Raw genomic sequence first — 17,571 nt, 5'->3', positions numbered from 1 at the left:
CAGTTTGTAACTACAGATACAAATGCTCTATTCTTGATTTAAAAGCACATCTATAATGTGCTTAATGATTGTAGTTTCATACTTTGTCAATAATAATTTTTTCAATACTTAAGTATTGTATCATTTACAAACCAATTATTTGAGAGTACTTTGTGGCTTTCAAAGATCATTCAGAATGCATAAGTAAATGATTAATAAACCATTCAAATTAACGTTTATATATCTTATTATTCAGGCATATTCTAATAGTTAATTTGTATGTTAATAAATGCTTTAGTAATTTAACTTCATCCAGTTTTGTGACCTAATCTAAAGTGAGGACTATTTATGCTACACTGTTAAAAATTGTCCCGTTAAAAAACAGTAAAATACTGGCAGCTGCAGTTGCCAGCAATGTACTGTTATTTTACAGTATGTTGCTGTAAAAATACATGGACTACATTGATATACACAATACTCAAGTGAACTCATTTTGCTCACTGAAAGCAACTGCCTCAACTTGGTCAACTGCTGAATGAGTTTATGAAGTAATGTGCCATATATGCTTAGAAGCATACTTATAATGATAACTTATTTTAGTTAATTAGAAAAGTTCGGCTTAACTCTAATGTCTTATTTTTCACAACAGCACACATACATGTAAATCTGGAATCACCAGAGAGATTCTGACTGCATCAGCAACTAAACAGCCGCTATCTTTAAATAAAGAAACATGCAGAATAACATCAGCAGTTCATTGTTCATCTTTAACTCATACACTGGCTCTACTCTCCTCCACAACGGTGACACACAGAAGAAATTTGCTTCAGGTTTTACAGTAAAATACTGTTTTTTCTTTGATTTAACGGTAATCTACTGGCAGCTGTGGTTGCCAGCAATCTACTGTTTTTTTACAGTCTACTTCCGTTGTGTAAATTAACAGTATATTACTGTTAAAATACATTTTTACACTGTGTTTTTACCTGTCACACCTTTAACCCTTTAAACCCCAGAGCATATACTTCGGTTTTAATTGAAGTGTCCACACTACTGAGTGTTCAAGAAACATGGAGCAAAGCTGAAGTAAATTCATTAATTAACTGACTAATTAAATGATAATTGAGGATTAACAATGAACAAATGAAGAAATACTGAAGGGAAAAAACAAGAACAGAACATACAAAACTTTAGTCACAGCTTTATAATGAAATAACCTGAAGAACAACAAATGATTAAATCATTTAAATGATCAGCGGATGATTAAACAACTCTACAAACATCATCACCAGCTACACTTATTACTTAATACATGTATTTTTGTATAACATCTACTAAAGTTCTTCTTGAGAAAAAGTGAAAGTTTTACGTCACCATCATGGAGAACAGAGTTTGCTTTAGTTGGGCTCTTAGCCCTGACATTTTTAACATTTATATGTCTTGGCTGCTGCAATTGTTAAGAACTTAGTTTGAAAAGCTCCTTTATTGTGGCAAGTCAGCCAAAAACCTAAATAAGATCTGGTGATGTTCATGTTGCTATTAAATGGCAGAGTCTGTTCTCATTTACTATAATAAAATTTACTGCTCCTGTTCAATGTTAAATCTATTGTTTTACATTATATGTGGCAATGATTTCTGGAAGTTTTTAAGATTATCTTGGAAAATAACACTGCTCTATGGTGTAAATCGCACTCAAAGAGACATCAATAATCAGCATATGAACCTCAATAATGGTGACAACAAATTTGACAAAATTTAACAAAATTAAAAGTTTAACTCACAAACAGGCAACTGAAAGTCTAAACATAAACAACAGCAGAATCAAACACAAATAAAGAAAACCGTTAGACCATTATACAACATTTATTTATATCGCAATGCATGCTGGGATATTTGTACAGTGCTACTCCCAGCATGCATTGCAGCATGAAACATTTGAGATGTTACCATTGTTGAGATACAAGGTCAGATTCATGAGGTCTGAGTGTGTATTTGTCATAACTGAACTGTTTATGTATGTTATTTCTTAACTGTTAAGTAATTTCAGAGGTATCTTTTCTGTTTCCACTTCTCATTAATTAAATTAATACCTGCAACTAAGCATAAAATCTATTGCATGAGGCCCTTCATCCAGATTTATACCAAAACATTTATCAGAACTAATTTAAGACAAATAGATTTCTCTATTTATTGACTTCCCAACTTTATTGCTATAGTACAATCGTTTCGTAAACTCTGTATTACAGCAGATGGAAAGTCTTCTTAAATGAGTTCAAGGGTGAAGAGCCCAACTAAACCAGCCCCTCACTCACAAAAAACACCTTAATTTCTGTTGGATCTCAATGAGAATAGTATGGAAGTCAAATCAGTCAGTAATAAGTGTGTGTCTGCTGTTTGTGGAGTTGTTTAATGATCCTCTGCTGAGACTGAAGCTGTTTTATTTTATTTGATTTTATTTAATGTTGTAACTCAAGTCACTGTTTGTGTTTCTTGTTTATTTTCTTCAGTAATTGTAATTATTAACAGCAGGTGTTCATCAGTGTCTGAATTCACTCATTAGTGTTCATTAAAACTGTCAGGTGAACTATATTAGTGAACTAGTGTATGAAATAGTGAACAAGGGCACAAAGCGTGATTTCAAACACAGACTTCAAAACATCGAATCTGAACTCTGTTAGCTCACAGTTTTCTGCAGTTGGTTACTTTCTCGAAAACAAAAATGTTACCCAGAAAGCACTGTTTTTAACAGAATATTACTGTTTTAGTGAAAAAACATTATTTTACCGTAGAATCTGACCGTTTTTAACAGCAATTTTTTACAGTGTATATAAATCCTTTATAACTGACAATTAAAGGCTCGGTTATCTTCTAAACAGGGGAAAAAACACGACTTTATTCATTTCTAATCATTTAAAGACACATAAATAAATCTGCATCAAATGAAAAATATTTTTTTGCAATCTTAACTAAATCTTAACTAAAATAAACTAAAATAAACGAATAAACTTCGTTAAATAACATTGTAATGTTGTTTCATAATATATTGTTAAATTATTATATTGTTGTTTTTATCCAATTTTATGTCCTATTTTGACACTCCTGTTATTCGGCAATGTTTAAACTTTACAGTAATTTTATTTTTTAGATAAGATTACAAAGATGTACTGTTCATTTGACACTGAGCCTTTAATTGTCATTTATTAGGGATTTATAAAGCATAAATTGTCCTTACTTTAGAAATAGGTAGAGTGGCTCTGATAGGCTAGTTGGCTTTAGCAGAAGTGGCCAATCTTGGAGCTCAGTTGGTGGCATCAGTTGCTCTGGAAGCGTTGGCTATGTCAGCAGCAGATCTGCCAGCTCTAGCACCACAGGCTCTGGCAGTTTTGCTGGAATGGGCCTGACTGTGGTTGAGGCTTTTGTGAGCGGTTCTGTTGACAGTACCTCTGGTGCATGTGGCAGTAATAGCTCTGGTGGCAACTGGCAGCTCAGGCTCTGACATGGTGGCATCTCTACAGCGTTAACTCTTGCGGTGGTGGCAACTACAGTGACCCCTACATCCTTGTGCCTCAATGCACATTGTACAAGCACACAGAGGTCGAGTAAGTGGGAATATGGGGATTATTGTTCCTGAAAAATAAAAACAAATCACACAAAGATACTTTAAAAAAAAATATATATTATTAGTTCAACTTTGACATTTCTAACTCACCTACTTGATCCTCCCCTTTTGTCTACAGTTTTTAATAAAGTGCAAACCATTTTTTGCCCCACAGCATGTTTTTTTTGACAGCCGTCGTTGACTAGCCGTGCCTGATCGAACATGAACATTGTGCTGGCACCTGTAATGAGCCAACAGAAAAAAAATATGAATGTTTAAATGTGTACAGAAGTGTGCAGAAATGTTAGATATTTTATTTTACATTTAGAAATATCAAACATTTACAACAATTATGCTGCAGTATTCTAAATTATCTGTCAGCAAAACATATAGGAAATCTGAATTGCATGTATGTATTACTCCTGTAATCCTGCAAATGGAATAAGCACCTAGATTATCAGATGACACTTCCTTTCACACAATCTCCTTACTGTTCAATGTATACACCATGAGTTTCAAGAGTTCCAAGTCTTGAACAAATGGGTGCAAGACAACCATGCTGTTTTACAGTGCTAGCCCCCTGCAGTGGTGGGTTATTTTCGTTGCAGTGGTGGGTCTTGGAACAGAAACAAAGATGAACAGGACTATGACCAGATAAGGAATCAGGAAGGCTGAATTACCTGGTCTGACTGTGACAGCTGTGAACTTAAAAAGGTGCATTCAGTAGCTCACTGTAGAACTTCTTTGTCAACTAAAGAGATTCAAGTTAATTTAATTATTGGCCAAGCTTTACTGGTTTTAGATAAACTGAGAATAACTTATTCTGCTTAAAATAAAGGTGGCTGTTACTCCATCATTCTAAATAATCTTTCTATTTCTAATTTTATCATCAAAGATTTTCAATGAATTAAAGTCAGTTTAAATTAACAATTCAGTAAGTTGTTTTTGCTGTTATTTATTTAATTTACTTTCTGTAATAAAGCTGTTTGGTAAATCTCTTACATTGATTTTTAAATCTCCATGTGTGTTTTGTGAAACTTGAAAAATGAAAGTTCAAAATAATAGTTTTCTAAATAGTTTGCAATATTTTAAACATTATTATAACATGTACAATGTTAAAAAAATTGCAATGTTTAACAAATTATTAATTTGAACTTTCTTTTTAATAATTATAAGAATAATTGTTAGTGATTTTGTACCAATAACATCTGATCATAGAAAAACAGCAGATCTCCATGCTGAAAATGCAACTTTGAATCAGAAGAATAAAAGACATTTAAAACGACATTTATAAAGAAAACAGTTTTTACTGGCCTCACTAACACTGGCTGCCTGACTGTTCAGTCAGCAACATAAAAGCTTAAAGAACCACAGATGCAGTTTGAAGATCTGTCTTTTTTTGTCTTGATTTTGTCTTTAAAATGAAATAAATCTCTTTGACTCTCTCATATAAATCTTGTGCAGTGTGTTTTATCACATCATAATGTTCTCCTGATGAAATCAGCCATCATGAATGAGCAGTTATACAAAACAAAACTATTCTTTAACAGAAAAAAATCGTTACATTTATCAAATCAGTTTACAAAAAATTGTGCTTACAGGGTATTATCCTTGATGGAAATATCTAAACTATTAGCACAACCTTTTAACGCTGTTTATTTCCAAATGAAAGTGAAACTGAAAGCAACACTTTCCGCTACCGATATCAACCAGCAGATGGCGCTCGGACAACACAGAAACTCAAGTCCATTTATTATGTGCCACACATATTACCACTTGCCTTGATTCAGTCATACCTCAAGTATTCTCCAATGCATTTTTGATATTCTAAGACTACGACACAGTTATTTAAAATGGTAAATTAACTTGAAATAATTCTGTGGCATTATTCTAAAAAATGCTAAATTCAGTAAATGACCAAATGCCTCTTATTTGCATAACCATGTAAACCTAACTGACACATACACACATTCTCTGTTCTAATCTATTTGTTTATATATATATATATATATATACACACACACACACACACACACACACACACACACACACAATAGATTAGAAATTAAAATGTGTGTGTGTGTGTGTATGTGTTAGGGTTTGGTTTACATACACTGTTAAAAATTGTCCCGTTAAAAAACAGTAAAATACTGGCAGCTGCAGTTGCCAGCAATGTACTGTTATTTTACAGTATGTTGCTGTAAAAATACATGGACTACATTGATTTACACAATACTCAAGTGAACTCATTTTGCTCACTGAAAGCAACTGCCTCAACTTGGTCAACTGCTGAATGAGTTTATGAAGTAATGTGCTATATATGCTTAGAAGCATACTTATAATGATAACTTATTTTAGTTAATTAGAAAAGTTCGGTTTAACTCTAATGTCTTATTTTTCACAACAGCACACATACATGTAAATCTGGAATCACCAGAGAGATTCTGACTGCATCAGCCACTAAACAGCTGCTGTCTTTAAATAAATAAACATGCAGAATAACATCAGCAGTTTATTGTTCATCATTAACTCATACACTGGCTCTACTCTCCTCCACAACGGTGACACACAGAAGAAATTAGCTTCAGGTTTTACAGTAAAATACTGTTTTTTCCTTGATTTAACGGTAAACTACTGGCAGCTGTGGTTGCCAGCAATCTACTTTTTTTTACAGTCTATTTCCGTAGTGTAAATTAACAGTATATTACTGTTAAAATACATTTTACACTGTGTTTTTACCTCTCACACCTTTAACCCTTTAAACCCCAGAGCATATACTTCAGTTTTTATTGAAGTGTCCACACTACTGAGTGTTCAAGAAACATGTAGCAAAGCTGAAGTAAATTCATTAATTAACTGACTAATTAAATGATAATTGAGGATTAGCAATGAACAAATGAAGAAATACTGAAGGGAAAAAACAAGAACAGAACATACAAAACTTTAGTCACAGCTTTATAATGAAATAACCTGAAGAACAACAAATGATTAAATCATTTAAATGATCAGCGGATGATTAAACAACTCTACAAACATCATCACCAGCTACACTTATTACTTAATACATGTATTTTTGTATAACATTTACTAAAGTTCTTCTTGAGAAAAAGTGAAAGTTTTACGTCACCATCATGGAGAACAGAGTTTGCTTTAGTTGGGCTCTTAGCCCTGTCATTTTTAACATTTATATATCTTGGCTGCTGCATTTGATAAGAACTTTGTTTAAAAAGCTCCTTTGTTGTGGCAAGCCAGCCAAAAACCTAAATAAGATCTGGTGATGTTCATGTTGCTATTAAATGGCAGAGTCTGTTCTCATTTAGTATAATAAAATTTACTGCTGCTATTCAATGTTAAATCTATTGTTTTACATTACATATCTATATATGGCAATGATTTCTGGAAGTTTTTAAGAATATCTTGGACAAAACACAGCTCTATGGTGTAAATCGCACTCAAAGAGACATCAATAATCAGCATATGAACCTCAATAATGGTGACAACTATCAAAATTAACAGTTTAACTCACAAACAGGCAACTGAAAGTCTAAACATAAACAACAGCAGAATCAAACACAAATAAAGAAAACTGTGAGACCATTATACAACATTTATTTATACCGCAATGCATGCTGGGATATTTGTACCGTGCCACTCCCAGCATGCATTGCAGCATGAAACATTTGAGATGTTACCATTGTTGAGATACAAGGTCAGATTCATGAGGTCTGAGTGTGTATTTGTCATAACTGAACTGTTTTTGTATGTTATTTCTTAACTGTTAAATAATTACGGAGGTATCTTTTCTGTTTCCACTTCTCATTAATTAAATTAATACCTGCAACTAAGCATAAAATCTATTGCATGAGGCCCTTTATCCAGATTTATACCAAGATATTTATCAGAACTAATTTTAGATAATTAGACAGCAGGTGTTCATCAGTGTCTGAATTCACTCATTAGTGTTCATTAACTCTGTCAGGTGAACTATATTAGTTAACTAGTGTATGAAATAGTGAACAAGGACACAAAGTGTGATTTCAAACACAGACTTCAAAACATCGAATCTGAACTCTGTTAGCTCACAGTTTTCTGCAGTTGGTTTCTTTCTCGAAAACAAAAAATGTTACCCAGAAAGCACTGTTTTTAACAGAATATTACTGTTTAGTGAAAAAAACATTATTTTACCGTAGAATCTGACCGTTTTTTAACAGCAATTTTTTACAGTGTACACTGTAATTATGGGTTTGCATTCATAAAGTATTTATGAAGTTAATAAGTGATCAATAAATAAAAACATCTAAAGGAGTATGAAAAATTGTGAATAATGCAAAAGAGAGAGTAATTGTATTATGCTCAATTACCAGAAATGGCTGAAAGAGATGAAGAAGATCCATCAAGGCCAAAGCTCAATGAAAGATGTGAAAATAATAAACTTAATGGGATTAATGTGTTAACAAGTGCATTGGTGAATGATGGCATGGAAACTGACAGAAACAGGCATCTAACACCGCATCGCATGAACTACTATTGGGTTGACCCTTGCAAGAAACCATATGAAACTTTGCATAAAACCTTGCATATAATCTCACTTATAACCTTGCACATAACCTCTTGGAATGTTTTGCAAAGATGTCTAATGCAGTAGGGACTTTTATGTAGAAACAATTAATTGCCATGTGCAAAGCGATATCTGTGCAGGAAACCAGAAAGGAGCCATGTGAGAGAGCAGAGATACAAGGTCCAAATAGTCCAGCTGATCGAGTCTATCTGTGGATGTTCTGGAAAAAGGAGAGAGCTCAGGAGGAAAGGACCATATCTGGATGAGGGCAAATCCAACAGCTGCCAAAGTGGATGCCATTAATGGGGTACCAATGCCTCAAAGGAGCGAAAGAAAACAACTCCAGCAAGGGAAAGCTGACCGGAAACAGAGGAGCCTGAATATTCCAAAGCTCTAAACTACTAAGTGCAACGTGTGGAAGGAGAAGTTAATCAGAACAAAGTAAAGAGTGATTCTGATAATATGCCTGAATACCACATACAGAAGTGCCACAAGTCAAGGGATGATGAATGCACAACTGCAGATTTCAAAACTCAGACTCTTAACCACAGATCTCCATTAACATATATTAAAGTCAAGTGAAGATGCTGGTAGCTTAGAAGAAGAGAAACAAGGATGACCAAAGATCAAGATCAACATTTAATGCTTTTTATGTTTGTATATTGAATTTGTTTGCATATTGCTTTTATGGTACCTATATATAATATCACTTCAGTATATTCTACAGTGTGAAAACTAGCAGCTAGCACTGAACCAACTGAATACTTATGCTTAAAACTTTATTGTCTTTGATGTGTTAAGAGAAAAAACAGAGTACAGTCTTTTACTTCCTTCAAATCAAAAGAGAGGGGAGATGTTTGGCTGGACTTCTGTCAAAGTACAGTGGCATAATCTAGTCAATTGATAACAGCTATGTGGCTTATATCAGTCACTAGATAGAGGTAATTAAGAGAACTGGATTATGAAATTGCACTTTGGGTTAAAAGACAATAATATTAAGACTAAAGTCTTAAGAGGAGGGATTAAAGAAGATTTCTATTCTCTCAGTGTGTAGTATTTTCTAAGTGTAAAGCAGTTAATTTTCTCTTCACAAAATGTATGTAGTGTTTGCAGCAAACATGCCAGCATGTGTTAAAAATACTGTGTAATATGAGTATGCCTGCACAGAAGCAACACTAGGAGAAGGCTATTACTGAATGGCTGATTGTGTAGAATAACTGAATATGTAAAGCACTGATTATATATGTTAAATACTTGTATGAAGCTATATGTGGCAGAAGTTAGAATGAGTAACATATTATCAAGTTATTATCCTATCATAACAATGTATGTAAACCCTTAGTTCCTTTGCATAAGTTGTATCTATACTTTGCTGACATAGACCTGTAACATCTCTGTTGACATGAGCTGGTGGGCTGAGAGCCAAGAATAGCAGGACCCCTTAGACTAGAAAACCTATTCAAAAGGGGTCAAGAGTTAAAAAGAGACACAAAGGGGTGTGTCATAATTACCTGTATAAAGATTATGGAGAACACAGATACTTTAGAAGGTGTCCCGGAGAGACTTCAGAATGCTCTGGGGTCTGCTCTGCTCTTTCTCGGCTTTATTATGGAGAATAAAGTCTATTTTCTGATATTCAAAACCTCCGGTCTGATAATTTCTAATTGATGAAAAGTCGAATTCACGACATGACCCCGTTCAACCCGGGGATGCTGCGGCCACAACGCAAAGTTCTAACCACTATACGATCACGGCAAGCTACGAGACAGCTGTTGTGACCCTTGTGTGGTATGTTCCTCCCTGTGATAAGCCCCTCGGTCAAAGTACCCAAAAGCTGTGGCTCCACAAAATGAGCATCACACGCCCGAACAGGGACTTGAACCCTGGACCCTCAGCTTAAAAGTCTGATGCTCTACCGACTGAGCTATCCGGGCTCCACAACAGTAATTTACAAGTAGGCAAGGTTTGGGTTGTGGTCGGCGCAGACCTTTACAGTACACTAAAGTTTACCGTGAGATGGGGTTTTAAGCTTATGGTTGGTGTGGATGTTGCTAAAACACGACAGGTTACTTTGAGGTTGGGTTTATGGTTTTTGTAGGTGTAGACATCAGTACAACACAATAGTTTGGACTTCATGTCATGTAGGAGACATTAAATAGATCAATGATAACTGCAAAATGTCTTTGTGCTGTTGTGGCAATGAATGGACACTCAACAATTGAAAAGATTCCTTCCATGCCTTAGAAGCGTGACTTTATCAGTACTTATCTACACAGCATGCTGGCATCAAAGATCCTATTTCTCTTATATCATATCCCTAGTCTTCCACACTTTAGGAAACGTAAACATTCAGGACGTGCCATTAGCACAGCCTGCACTAAAAGAAGGCTGGAGATAACGGATGGCAACACAGAGTGCGACACCAATGTCACCTTGAAAAACCTGCCATGACCCGGATTCGAACCGGGGTTGCTGCGGCCACAACGCAGAGTACTAACCACTATACGATCACGGCGAGCTATGAAACAGACCTTGTGACCTATGTGTGGTATGTTCGTCCCTGTGATAAGCCCCTTTCTCTTCAGTGAGAACACTCTGTTGTTTTTCTCCTCCTACCAGCACAACGCTTTTCCCAAGAAACAATGGAAATGCAAACAATTGACGACTGCTGCAATTTTAAAAAGGGGGAGGACGTAGTCGGCAGGATTCGAACCTGCGCAGGGAGACCCCAATGGATTTCAAGTCCATCGCCTTTTTTTTATTTTTTATTTTTTTATTTTTTTATTTTATTTTTTTTTATTATTATACTGTTCAAAATTCATACAATTCACTTATTTATACATATTTCACTTCAGACAAAACATTAAAAAGGTCCGTATTACATCATATCTTCACAATAAAACATTTTAAATATAAAATGTTGCAAGTAGAACTCCTTAAAGGGTATAATCACCTTTTTTAAAAAGGCATTTTCATTCCTGTGTCATTTAAAATCTTTGAAACTTCTTGAGTAAAAACATCATAAAAAGCCTCCTGCATGTCCTCCAACTTAAAATAATAAAACAGACATTCAACATATTTCTCCACCTTCCTCTTAAATACATTCCACACATCAAATACAGCTTTTTCCTTTTTTGCAGCAACTCTTCTCTCCCATATTGCACTTTTCATTAACATCACAAGTAAATTTATGAGCTTTTCATTATTACATTCTTTGTTCACTCCCAACATCAACACCTTTTCCCACTCAAGTTCGTCATCTCTTTCTCCTTTCAAAGTTAAAATAATGCTTTTGCATTTCTCATTAAAATCTTTCAACTCATTACAATATAAAAACAGGTGTAAGAATCCTTCATCTGCATCTTGACATACTTTACATGTGACACTTTCCTCCATCCCTATTTTGTTTAAAATTATATCTGTAAAAACTGCTTTATTTCTGATCAAATATTCCAAATTCTCCACTTTTGACTGTTCTAATTTGCCCTTTATATTAGCCCATATGTTGTCTTCATTTACATCTTTAAACATCCGTATCCAGTACTCATTTGCACGCGGTTTCTTAAAAACCCCATCTCTAAAAAACCCATAAATCATTTTCACAGTACTATCTTTCAAGTTCCACCATTTCTCTCCAAATCTTACAATCACATCTTTACTTTGTTTATTTTCTTCCATGTTTTCTATTCTTGTTAACCATTCTGCAGGTATGGCATTTTTGATTATGTCATATTCCTTTATTAAGTCTTGTCTGTTAAAATCCTCCTTCGCTTCATCCATTACGTCAATAACATACTGTACCGGTAAAAATCCTTCCTTAAATTCATATAAAACATCCCTTACTCTTGTTATTCCCACCTCCCACCATTTCCTAAAAAACACCACTTTCTCTTGATTAAGAATGCCACCGTTTAAGAATAAAGGCTGATTTAAAATGTTCTCGCGTCCTTGTATGTTAAAATGTACACAAGTTAAAAATTTCCCCCATGCTCCAATCAATTCTTTATAAAAATCTGGTAGACCCTCTGTCATGAATTTTTTCATCCTCATGCATAAAATATTATCTCCCATATTAAAATTGCCACTTTTACTTAAAAAATATTCCATTGTTCTTTTCCATGCTGCCTTATTGTCTTCATCCAAATATTTCCTTACCATTTTTACTCTTAAACTGTTTTTTCTTTGCTCCACGTCTATTAAACCTAGACCCCCTTTGCCTACTTCTCCAATTAACGTTGCATATGCTATTCTTGGAGGTTTCCCTTCCCATAAAAAATCTAAAAAACATTGTTTCAGCCTTTTTTCCATCCACAGTGGCATTGATGACACATATAAAATATTCCATAATTTAGAAACCATTAAAACATTCAAAATTAAAACCCTCCCCTTTAAAGTTAAAGACATTAATTTCCAAAACCTCAGCCTCCGTTCAATCCCTCCTAAAATTTCCTCCCACATGGTTACTTCTGCTTTCTTTTCATCCCTCCCAATTACAATGCCTAAAATTTTTATTTCATCCATTTCCTTAAAAGTAAAATGTCCAGATAAAGCCTCAGTTCTCCCAAATCTCAAATACCCTGTTTTATCTTCATTTATTTTAGCCCCTGACCCCTTGCAAAAATGCTGTACTGTTTCCATTGCTTTCTTTACACTTGCCAGATCTTGTAGTATTAATGTGGTATCATCAGCATATTGAAATATTTTATTCACTCCCCCCTCTACCTCTATTCCTTTTATTCTGTCCTCGTGCTTCACAGCTAATCCCAGTGGTTCTGCAACTAAAGCATATAAAAGTGCAGATAATGGACAACCCTGTCTGATTGACCTTCTTATCTTAAAACAGTCTGTTAAAAACCCATTGCATTTTATCCTTGTTACCGCTCCTCTATATAAAATCTGAACCCACTTTATAAAATTTTCCCCAAAACCAAAACTCTTTAACACTCCAAATAAAAAGTCATGCTCCACCCTATCAAAAGCTTTCTCGAAGTCCAGACTAATTAAAAAACCATCTTTCTGCTTATCATTTATATATCTAATTGTGTCTTTAATACTCATAGTTGTATCCGCAATGTCTCGTCCTTTTATACTATATGCTTGGTTTGTTTTTATTATGCTTGGCATCACTTCTTTTAGTCTATTAGCCAAAACTTTGGCTAAAATCTTCAAATCAGTATTAAGCATTGTTATAGGTCTATAGTTTTTTAAATCTACTTTATCCCCCTTTCCTTTGTATATCACCTTCATTAAGCCCATCCCCATTCTTTTATTTATCTCACCATTCTCAAAAATCTCATCATATACTTCCTTTAAAATACTAGATAAAATATCTTTAAAAACAATATAAAATTCACTTCCCAACCCATCTATTCCTGGACTTTTCTTTTTGTTTAATCCACTAATTGCTCTTTTTATTTCTTCTTCTCTTATCTCCTCGTCACATTCTCTTTTTTCCCCTTCTTCTACTCTTGATTTTATTAGATTTAGTAATTCCCCTTTTTCTTTTTCTTTTATTCCCTCTGTGCAAAACAATTTCTCATAATATGATCTTATTTCTTCCAAAATCTCCTCATGTTGTTCTACTACGTTCCCATTTTTGCTCCTTATTTCTCTAATCATTTCTGACTTCCCTCTTCTCTTCTCTAGATCAAGAAAAATTTAGTGCACTTTTCTCCCTCCACTGTAATTTTTGCTTTGCTTCTTAATCTTGCACCTTCAAATTTCTCCTCCTCCATTTCATTTAATCTTCCTTGCAGTTCTTTAATCTTTTGTATATTTTTTCCATTCTCATTTTTCAATTCGTTTTCTAGTTTTTCTTTCAGCTCCTTTTCCTTATATTTTTTACAATTTTGTAATTGTCTACAATATTTTATCGTAAACTTTTTAACTAAATACTTCACATTCTCCCACCACATTCTTTTGTCCTCATTATAGATTTCATTCCCTTTTTCCTTTTGAATAATTTCCTTTACACTTAAAACATAGTCTTCATTCTTTAAAACCGCTGTGTTTAAAACCCATACCCCTGGCCCTCTTTTCACATTACTCCAGTCTAGCTTCATAAAAAGTGGCTTATGGTCACTCAGACTTGTTTCTTCATATTTAATCTTGTTTATAAATCCTTCAACATTTCTTGTGCATAAAATAAAATCTATTCTTGTTTGACAACAAAAATTCCCCACTATCTGTCTTCTTGAGTACTCTTTTGTCTGTTCATTCCTTTCTCTCCACACATCAATTAAATTCATTTCCTCCATCAATATTTTTAGTTCTTTTCTTCCCTTATCCGTTTTAAAAACCATTCCCTCAGCCATTTCTAATTTACTAAAAACAGTGTTAAAATCACCCATGATAATAACTCTTTCGTGTTTCTTTAAATAATCTCTAAGTACATTAAAATACTCTTTCTTTTTGTTCTCCTCTGTTGGGGCGTGAACATTCACCATAATTACTTTTTTCTTTTCATACTCCATTTCACATATCATACACTTCCCCTCTTTGTCATTATAGATTGTTTTACATAAAACCCCACTGTTTTCTTTTAATAAAATTGCAACTCCTCTCCCTAGCCTCCCATCCCCATTATTGTATAACATTTCCCCACTCCACCTTTTTCTTATTTCGTTCATACATTCTTCCCTCCAGTTTGTCTCTTGTAGTAAAATCACATCTTCTCGTTTACACATTTCTTTCACTTTTTCAAATTTCCTGATGTCTAAAAGCCCTCTTGCATTAAAAGACACAATTCCTAAAACCATAAAAAATATAAAAACATTCATAAAAGACATAAAAACATTCATAAAAAAACATCTTCTCAGTCCATGTCTTCCAAGCCCTTTAGCAACTCATACTTATTTGCGCATTCAATTTCTTCATCTTTTAGCAGTTTTTTTCTTGCAGTCTCTAAATTAGGTTTTATCTTTAACGATCTTCTTCTTTTTGCTGATTTCCCCTGTGTCTCTTTGTTTCCATCCTTTTGTAAATGTCCCTCTAAATCGGCTTGCTCGTCAATACTTTGGCCTTTTGTCTCCTCTGTGTCCAATGCCTTTTGAAAACTGTCTGTCATGTCCATTTGTGTCCAAAATGTGTCTTCCTGTTGTCCTTGATTTAAGTCTTTATTATTCGAATCGCTCAATTCTGCTGCTTCCAAAACACTCTTTAAACTGTCAGTCATATCCATTTGTGTCCATGTTGTTCCTTCCTGTTCCGTGACTCTGTCTATTCCATTAGTCTCATTCTCTTGTAGTTTTTCACTTTCAGATTCTGTTCTTTTTTCTTGTGTTGTTGTTTTGTCCTCTGACTGGATATTGTCTCCTTCATACATCTGCCTGCCTACCTGCTGCTCTACCTCCTCCTCCTCTTCCCCCATCCAACATTCACATTTATTTAAAACCTTATTACAATCCGGGCACTTCACAGCAGTGCAAAACTTTGCAAAGTGCCCCCTTTCCTCGCACTTATAGCACCTAAAATCAGGACAGTCTTTTACCACATGATCTGGGCTCATGCACAGCCTGCACGTTTTCACCTGATGACTGTGCATCACCCTAAAGTATTGTGGACCTTCTGCTGTCTCTATTCTTGTGCTGTACGGGAGGGACGCGACTTCTTTGGGGAATCTGGTTTTCACAAACCTCGTCCCATCTTCAATATTTGTGCCCGGATAAAACCTTCTTTTAATTTTTGAAATGGGACAAACTCCCCAATGATCCAATTTGTCTAAAATATCTTTATCAGCAACATAGACAGGCAGATGCATGAAGGAGACAACATAATCACGGTTTTGTAGCCTCTTAACTGCACAGTTTATCCCTTTAATAGTCAATTCGTCCGTTAACTCATCAGCATCTTCCTCTCTTTCAAGTGTTACTTCATATTCCTTGTTGTGTTTTGGTCTTACAGCCAAAATCTTTCCATCCCCAATCCTCTCCGTCACTGCTTTAATTACATCCATTGCTCTCACCTCTGTTGCTTGTCCTATGTCCACTGTTACAGTTGCTTCTTTTAGATAAATCCTTTTCCTTGCTTCCTTCTCCGATTGGTTTGTTTCTCGTTGTCGTCTGTCCAGTCCATTGTCATTTGCCTTCTCAACTCCGTCCGCCATTGCCAGGTCAGTCACCGTAGATCCGTCCATTGCAAAAAAAAACTAAATAAAAAACACTCCTCCCGAACAGCTCACGCTGCTGGGAGGACAAACTAAACAAACAAAAAAAGTTTGGCAAAAATGTATTTAAGACAAAAACAAAAATAAACAAAGAAAATCTGGTGAGCCTCTCTCACCAACTGCAGCCAAACACTTCCTGGAATGTACCACTATCACACATGCACAGGGTGGTATGGCCGTAAGCGAAAGAGGCTGTCAAGCGTTGGCTATTTAAATCAGCTGCCAAATGAAGCACTTCGAAAAGCTTACAGCACCTGGTATTCCCAGGCGGTCTCCCATCCAAGTACTAACCAGGCCCGACCCTGCTTTACTTCCGAGTTCAGATGAGATCGGGCATTTCCAGGGTGGTATGGCCGTAAGCGAAAGAGGCTGTCAAGCGTTGGCTATTTAAATCAGCTGCCAAATGAAGCACTTCGAAAAGCTTACAGCACCTGGTATTCCCAGGCGGTCTCCCATCCAAGTACTAACCAGGCCCGACCCTGCTTTACTTCCGAGTTCAGATGAGATCGGGCATTTCCAGGGTGGTATGGCCGTAAGCGAAAGAGGCTGTCAAGCGTTGGCTATTTAAATCAGCTGCCAAATGAAGCACTTCGAAAAGCTTACAGCACCTGGTATTCCCAGGCGGTCTCCCATCCAAGTACTAACCAGGCCCGACCCTGCTTTACTTCCGAGTTCAGATGAGATCGGGCATTTCCAGGGTGGTATGGCCGTAAGCGAAAGAGGCTGTCAAGCGTTGGCTATTTAAATCAGCTGCCAAATGAAGCACTTCGAAAAGCTTACAGCACCTGGTATTCCCAGGCGGTCTCCCATCCAAGTACTAACCAGGCCCGACCCTGCTTTACTTCCGAGTTCAGATGAGATCGGGCATTTCCAGGGTGGTATGGCCGTAAGCGAAAGAGGCTGTCAAGCGTTGGCTATTTAAATCAGCTGCCAAATGAAGCACTTCGAAAAGTTTACAGCACCTGGTATTCCCAGGCGGTCTCCCATCCAAGTACTAACCAGGCCCGACCCTGCTTTACTTCCGAGTTCAGATGAGATCGGGCATTTCCAGGGTGGTATGGCCGTAAGCGAAAGAGGCTGTCAAGCGTTGGCTATTTAAATCAGCTGCCAAATGAAGCACTTCGAAAAGCTTACAGCACCTGGTATTCCCAGGCGGTCTCCCATCCAAGTACTAACCAGGCCCGACCCTGCTTTACTTCCGAGTTCAGATGAGATCGGGCATTTCCAGGGTGGTATGGCCGTAAGCGAAAGAGGCTGTCAAGCGTTGGCTATTTA

The 17,571-nt window shown here is 35.7% G+C and overlaps 8 non-coding genes across 8 annotated transcripts; all 8 read right to left on the bottom strand.

Moving 5' to 3' along the window:
* Nucleotides 1–9,993: 9,993 nt before the first annotated feature.
* Nucleotides 9,994–10,066, bottom strand: trnak-uuu (transfer RNA lysine (anticodon UUU)). The gene has a single exon. It is a non-coding gene; the product is annotated as a tRNA-Lys (tRNA).
* Nucleotides 10,067–10,575: 509 nt separating this feature from the next.
* trnah-gug (transfer RNA histidin (anticodon GUG)) lies at nt 10,576–10,647 on the bottom strand. The gene has a single exon. It is a non-coding gene; the product is annotated as a tRNA-His (tRNA).
* Nucleotides 10,648–16,538: 5,891 nt separating this feature from the next.
* LOC137494658 (5S ribosomal RNA) lies at nt 16,539–16,657 on the bottom strand. Its single transcript, XR_011014604.1, has one exon. It is a non-coding gene; the product is annotated as a 5S ribosomal RNA (ribosomal RNA).
* Nucleotides 16,658–16,715: 58 nt separating this feature from the next.
* On the bottom strand, nt 16,716–16,834 carry LOC137494669 (5S ribosomal RNA). Its single transcript, XR_011014615.1, has one exon. It is a non-coding gene; the product is annotated as a 5S ribosomal RNA (ribosomal RNA).
* Nucleotides 16,835–16,892: 58 nt separating this feature from the next.
* LOC137494681 (5S ribosomal RNA) lies at nt 16,893–17,011 on the bottom strand. Its single transcript, XR_011014627.1, has one exon. It is a non-coding gene; the product is annotated as a 5S ribosomal RNA (ribosomal RNA).
* Nucleotides 17,012–17,069: 58 nt separating this feature from the next.
* LOC137494692 (5S ribosomal RNA) lies at nt 17,070–17,188 on the bottom strand. Its single transcript, XR_011014638.1, has one exon. It is a non-coding gene; the product is annotated as a 5S ribosomal RNA (ribosomal RNA).
* Nucleotides 17,189–17,246: 58 nt separating this feature from the next.
* LOC137494703 (5S ribosomal RNA) lies at nt 17,247–17,365 on the bottom strand. Its single transcript, XR_011014649.2, has one exon. It is a non-coding gene; the product is annotated as a 5S ribosomal RNA (ribosomal RNA).
* Nucleotides 17,366–17,423: 58 nt separating this feature from the next.
* LOC137494714 (5S ribosomal RNA) lies at nt 17,424–17,542 on the bottom strand. Its single transcript, XR_011014660.1, has one exon. It is a non-coding gene; the product is annotated as a 5S ribosomal RNA (ribosomal RNA).
* Nucleotides 17,543–17,571: the final 29 nt, after the last annotated feature.

The sequence above is a fragment of the Danio rerio genome, chromosome 4 (assembly GCF_049306965.1).
Source record: "Danio rerio strain Tuebingen ecotype United States chromosome 4, GRCz12tu, whole genome shotgun sequence".
In the NCBI taxonomy this organism is placed as follows: domain Eukaryota; kingdom Metazoa; phylum Chordata; class Actinopteri; order Cypriniformes; family Danionidae; genus Danio; species Danio rerio.
Note: the sequence above shows the minus strand (reverse complement) of the source record. Positions and strands in the feature narration are given on the sequence as shown.